This window comes from Camellia sinensis, chromosome 4 (assembly GCF_055761805.1).
Source record: "Camellia sinensis isolate YWXY chromosome 4, ASM5576180v1, whole genome shotgun sequence".
Taxonomy (NCBI): Eukaryota; Viridiplantae; Streptophyta; class Magnoliopsida; order Ericales; family Theaceae; genus Camellia; species Camellia sinensis.
Window position 1 is genome coordinate 193,151,119 of NC_138964.1, and position 6,853 is coordinate 193,157,971.

At 40.2% G+C, this 6,853-nt stretch overlaps 1 long non-coding RNA gene across 1 annotated transcript; it reads right to left on the minus strand.

Annotated features, from left to right (window-relative positions):
- Positions 1 to 1,497: 1,497 nt before the first annotated feature.
- Positions 1,498 to 2,874, minus strand: LOC145789803 (uncharacterized). Its single transcript, XR_014328163.1, has 3 exons — positions 2,742 to 2,874; positions 1,874 to 2,473; positions 1,498 to 1,785 (listed from the first exon to the last, which is right to left on the minus strand). It is a non-coding gene; the product is annotated as an uncharacterized LOC145789803 (long non-coding RNA).
- Between the last annotated feature and the right edge of the window lie 3,979 nt (positions 2,875 to 6,853).

Consider the following 6,853-nt stretch of genomic DNA (forward strand, 5'->3'; position numbering starts at 1 on the left):
ATAATAGAAGTATACTTCCACTCGGACTTCCGAGAGATAGACTTGTTTCTGCTCGGACTTCTGAGGGAGAGCCTTCCGAGGGACAACTCTTGCTCTCATTAGTGCGGGTCCGAAGAACAGCCCTTGATTTCATCAATACGAGCTCCGAGGATCTTTCTTTTCAAAGTAGAGTGGACTCTTACTCGAACTCCCGAGGGATAGCCTTTGCTTCCATTAGCTGCCGAAGTAGAAGTGCACATCCACTCGGACTTCCGAGGGACAGCCTCGTTTCTGCTCGGACTTCTAAAGGAGAGCCTTGTCTCCTGCTCGAACTCCCGAGGGATAGCCTTTGCTTCCATTAGCTGCCGAAGTAGAAGTGCGCATCAACTCGGACTCCCGAGGGACAGCCTCGTTTCTGCTCGGACTTCTAAAGGAGAGCCTTGTCTCCTGCTCGAACTCCCGAGGGATAGCCTTTGCTTCCATTAGCTGCCGAAGTAGAAGTGCGCATCCACTCGGACTCCCGAGGGACAGCCTCGTTTCTGCTCGGACTTCTAAAGGAGAGCCTTGTCTCCTGCTCGAACTCCCGAGGGATAGCCTTTGCTTCCATTAGCTGCCGAAGTAGAAGTGCGCATCCACTCGGACTCCCGAGGGACAGCCTTGTTTCTGCTCGGACTTCCGAGGGACAGCCTTGTTTCTGCTCGGACTTCCGAGGGACAGCCTTGTTTCTGCTCGGACTTCTGAGAGACAGTCTTTACTTCTGTTGGTAGAAGCTTGGTAGACTCGGTTATCTTCCAGAGGAATCTTTCTTGCCAAAGTAGGGTGTGTGCTACTTTCGGACTCCCGAGGGACAGTCTTGCTTCTGTTCGGACTTCCGAGGGACAGTCTTGCTTCAGTTCGGACTTCCGAGGAACAGCCCTTGCTCTCATTAGTGTGGGTTCTAAGGGCCCCGAGGTCGTGGATCTCAATCAAGAATTTATTTGCCTGAAATAGTAAAACCGACAAATGAGATGAGCAATATCAATTTCATATCCTGATTCAGGCATTATCAGAATGAGGCAATATCAACAAATAATAATGATCTATTTAAGTTACAACAATTTTATTACTCTGAGCAAGTTTATGAAAATGCAACAATCAAGTTTTTGTCTCTCCGAGCCGATTCCTCTCAAGCCAACATAAAGCTACAACGGTCACACAAAATTTTGGCATCAGCTATGTATTTCCCAAGCATCCACAAGTTAAACAAACAACAATATATTATCTTTATTATTCAACGAAGTATTTCATCATATCAACAAGTCCTACGATGAATTCTACATCAGGAGGTCGAGCATGATATCTAATATTCTCGGGGTTGCAACAATCAGTCATTTTTTTATAATTAGATTTACATGATGGGTTTATCAACAGATTCAACCCCAGAAGTCATCAACAATTCTTTTTCTCGGGTATTCTTCAGGTTCAACAAATAGCAATATCAATGTGGATATCATCAACAACAATGGCACATTTGTTCCTTTCTCTTCAACAGAGCAAAGTGTCATTTTGTCTACATTCAAACCAAGCTTCTCAGCAAAGTTTCAATTTCCGGAATTACAATATTCAAACATGCAATATTGTGATTTTAGCAACATCAGATTTTGAGTCAACCAAAAGTGCTTCAAGCCTTGTTTCTATTTTAGAACAAGTTCAACAATAGGAGTTCAGAATCCAGATCTGGGATCGAAATATAAAATTAAAATTATACAAATCCTGTATTATCTACCTCAAGCTGAAATTGCAAATTCTCAGTGTATAAATCAAGTTCTGCAAGCGTCAAAAAAAAAAAAATCAAGAGAAGAAGATTTTGAGCTTATATTTACAAACCTGAGGCAGAGGAATTTCAGAAGCTTACCCACAGATCCAAAAATATAAGAAGAATGAGAAGAGGGTTTCAGCGAGCACTTGTCAATCTGAAATAGCAACACAAAGAGGATGGGCCGATGACCGATGCCGCGTTGAGAGGGCGGCATGATCGGCATTGGCTAGAGGCAGTGGCAAGGCCGCAAGTGTGAGACGCACAAGCACGGGCTGTAGATATGAAACAAGCACACTCGAGGCCAACGACAAGCTGTGCAGTGCTAGGCAAGACCACACACGTCGCGTTGAGTGGGCGGACGTGTGTGGTCAATGTCGGACAATCCGAAGCCGGAGGCAACAGTGGTGTCGCAGAGGAGTTGGCAACCACACGCGTCACGTTGAATGGGCAACGGTGTGGTCGGCTCTGGGCAGTCGGGATCAATGGCGAAGTTGCAGCAGAGAGGCCAACAGTGGTTGAGCTCGGCTGTCGAAGGCCAGAAGCGGCAGTGACGTCGCTGAGGAGTCGGCGTTGGTGCTGGTCAGTGAGCTCCGGAGTGTCTGGATCTGGGTTGTGACGTCTGCGATGGTTGGAGCTGGGACAGGTCGGTGGCGCTGCTTGAAGCTAAGATGGCCAGCATGCACATTGTGGTAGTCTCTGTTTTGTTGAAGAAGAAAAAGGTTGGGTCAGTCTCGGTCAAGTAAATCAAAAAAAAAAAATTTTCAAAGATGAGGTTTCAGCAATATGAAATAACAACACAAATGAAGGTCGGTCAATGGAATACTAGAGTCAACATTGACACAAAGAGGATAGGCCGACGGCAAGCTAAATCTGGTGTTGGTCACTGCCAAGTCCAAGAAAAAAAAAAAAGAGGTTGAGGAGAGTGATACGATGCCGAGCTGAAATCGACACAGGTTGTAATCACCAAGAAACGACACCGGAATCGGCGAATAAGGAGAACCGGCGGCCACGGCAGGTCAGCCAATGACGAGTTGGTCCGGCGTTGGTGCGTATTACCAGCGGCTTGGGTCATGTAGGCGGTGCCTGGGGTGGCGACGCAAGCAGTGTTGAGAGGGCGTCATGGTCGGCGCCAACAGTGACTGTCACGAAGGTCGGCGGTGGTGGCTTGTGTGGTCTTCGATGATTGTAACAGTGGGTAGTGAACAAACAGCGATGGTCCTCCGGAATTGCAGAAGCAGAACTTTGTTGAAGAAGATGCCGATCTGGGTCTGGTCTCTTAGTTTAGAGAGGAAGAGCGCCGCAACAGCTGCACAACAAAAAATAAAATAATAAGAAGCTATGCATTAGGGTTTTTGAGCCTTTCTTTAATTAAAAAAAAAAGGGAGCATTATCTTTGAATATTCTATTAGTATATTCTAATAATGTATATATAGGTAATTGATCTGCTGTGTGCCAAACAAAAAAAAAAATGCTTCTTTATTCTTTGGTTAAAAAATATATACATCTATATTTTCAAAAAAAAAAAAAAAAAAAAAAAGTACAAAAAAATTAATTTTTTGCTTGTCAATTTTTTCTGTAAATTGAAGTGCGTCATCAACTTTATCCATAGACTCTGTCGTGACAAAACGTTTTTTTTTTTGGGGAACGTGATGCGAAACAGGGTCGAAGAAATGACAGTATGCATGTCTGAGAAATTTAAAATTTCTCATACACGCAAGGGGCAAATGTAAGAGGGGCTAATTTGAGCCCACTAAATTATTTAGGCCCAATAGCCCAAGATTAGTGGGCCCGAATTTATCGCAAGTCCAAGACTGGCGGGACCAGATTTATCACCATCAAACGGGCTAAATGGCTCTAAGCCTCGAAAGGGTTCGGATCCACGAACCTAGAGACTTACTCAGGCCCGGACTCGAAAGGGTATTAGGCAAGCCTAGAGATCCGAGGCACTCGGACTCGAAAGGGTTCGGATCCACGAGCCTAGAGGTCCGAAATACTTGGCTTCGAACGGATTCAAACGCAATCTAGAAGTCGCTCCGTTAATGAGTCCCAGAACACTTGCGGGCTCGGAGCTTTCCGGGATCTACGCACCAGAACCATGGGCGTAATGGAGTTCGAACAAAGGACCCGATCCCGAGGACGGTGAGTGGAGATAAATTCACTCTTCGGTTAAACTAGCCTATACCCGGGTCGAGGTGGCACGACCCCGGGGGGTCCATGAGACTCGGCAATATTTTGCGGCAGGACGTCCTCTGGGACTACCCCTGACCCTTTGGGATGATTGGGGATCATTGGTTAGGTGTGGCTAAGAAGAAGGGTTCGCCGAGGGAGTGATCTCCTCTTCGGGGTTTTCTCATCCTCGGAGAAGTCACCTCCTCGGAGAGGTCACCTCCTCGGACAAAGTGGTTAGAGAGAATATCCCCCATGTGCCTTGCACATGGGCTCCATCCTACATCATGAGGTGCCTATAAATAGCACCCACCCATAGCTTTACAAGGGATGGATTTTGGAGATTTTTAACTCTTGGGAAAGAACTAATTTCCCTTCTCCATTATCAACCTTGAGAGTGAAAGTGGGAGATCAATGGGAGAGCCTTGCCATTATTCTATTCTCTAGCCATTTTGCCTTCTTCTTCACCCAATCTCTTATCTCCATCATCTCCTTTATTGTTGTGTTCCTAAGTTGAGATTATTGAAGAATCTAAGCCTCTCATCATATTCTAGAGAATTCGATCTTCGAATTTTCCAACTCCTTTCTCGAACCCTCTCCTACAAACAGTAATGTCATTGCCCAAAACAAACCCCTCTCTTTCAAAACTAATGAATAAATGGGTGCAACATGTACAATTGTGGCACTTTTTCTACATGCAGTAAATTGATGTTTTGTAACAAACCACTCTGTTTTAAATTATTGTTAAGTTTTTATTATCTTGATAATCTTTTTAACAAAAAAATCTCATTTTTAGTAATGATTTTGCCAAAGTTTAAATGTTAATCACTTGACTATTTATCTACAAATAATGAGCTTGAAAATTGAAGTAATTAATTTAAATGAAACTAATGGTGGGGCAAATGTAACTACAAAAATCACCTTATTTTTGTTACCCGATGTGATACTCGGATTCAAGTTTATCATTGCTTTTTTTAAAAAAATAAATAAATAAATCTTATCAATCAATAATCAATATAAATAATAGAAATAAAGGCGTAAAGGTTAGTTTTCAACATAAAAGGACATTTTGAAAAGCTGGTGAAAAATTAACTTTTGACTTTTAATTTTGAATCACATTACTTCTCACATATTTTATTCAAAAAAGACAAAAAAGTTAAAAAAAAAATCAAAAAAATATTTTTTAACTAACTTTTCAAAACACCCCAAAACAATTATTCCTATGTTTAATATGGGGATATAATGAGCCCATGATAGATATCATATTTTCGATGTTACGATAAGCACAAATTAATTAATCATAGTTTATAATATGCGATAATATTCAATCCAATGATATCATTTTTCAATTTTATCTACTCTTGTACTTGTTATAGCAACTTTAATCATATTTTTCATTTTTTACTAGCTAATATATATAAAAAGAAGTAATTACTTGTTTTGCCTATTTTCTTTTTTATTTATGAATTTCAACGCTAATATTTATTTTACTTATCTATATATGCAAACTATTTAAAGTGTCCTTCAAAACTCTTCAAATATAGTTAGCCTTGAAATTTTTTTATTAAAATAGCTATTGTAATAACTAATCTATAGGAGTGACTAAAATATGATAATGCTTTTATGATATTATTTTTTCATAATCCTTAGTATTACTTGTACATCAAATGCTCTTTTTGAAAGCAAGATAGACAAAACAATAAGGTACCATTTGGTTGTTCCAAAAACATGAATTTGACAATTTAAAATTTATTCCCAAATTAGATAAATCAGATTTTTTTTTTACAATTAAAATAACTAAAAAAAAAAATTGCACAAAATTTTCTTTGCTCATGATAATTTTAATTTATTAATTTCTTTTAACACATAATATAAAATTGAGAGACACCAAAAAAAAATCATTTATCACTTAGGAAAACTTGAATTAAGTTAGTTTAGGAATTGATAAGTTTTAAATTAGTTAATTAAACCGAAATCATTTCATTTATGCAATCAAAAGGGCACCATACAGTTAAATTTTCAAAAAAATTTCATGATATTTTTTTTGAAGATCCCTAATATTATTCTTGATGTACATATTGACAGTTAGATAACAAAAACTCAAGTCATTAAATAAGCCAAAAGTTTGTCCCCTCCTAGTATACTAATACTATTATTATTAGGCCACAATACTTTAATTTATTTATTGATAAATTTTATTTAGAAGTGTTTTAATCTAAGAAGTTTATGAAGGAATTTTTTAACTCATTTAATCCCATGTATATATAGTTTTATTCTATAAAATCTTTTTTCTTGATTTACACTATTTTCTTGGATACTTATGCCTTTATATTTAATTTTAATACCATTATAAATATTTTTTAAACGGTTAGCAATTTTATGATGTGAACATTCATATTTTAAAATTCACATTGGAAGGAATGTAAAATTGGCCCTTGAGCGGCCCGAAATCCGCCCGCGAGCTGGGACGGGCTCGGCCCGTTGACAATGTGAATATTCACATTGACATGTTAACTTCACATTACTAGGAGTGTAAAATTGGCCCGCGTCCCATGGCGGCGCGAAACCCGCCCGCGGCCCAAGAACGGCCCGGGGCGGGCCCGGTCCAGCTCGTTGACAATGTGAATATTCACATTGACATGTTAACATTCACATTGATAACAGTATAAAATTGGCCCGCGGCCCATGGGCGGCCAAAAGCCCGTCCGCGGCCCGCTGACAATGTGAACATTCACATTGACATGCTAACATTCACATTGATAGGAGTGTAAAATTAGCCCGCGCCTCGTGGCTGCCCGAAACTCGCCCACGGTCCGTGGGCGGCTCGAGGCGGGCCTGGCCCGGCCTGTTGACAATGTGAATATTCACATTGATATGTTGACATTCACATTGATAAGAGTATAAAATTGG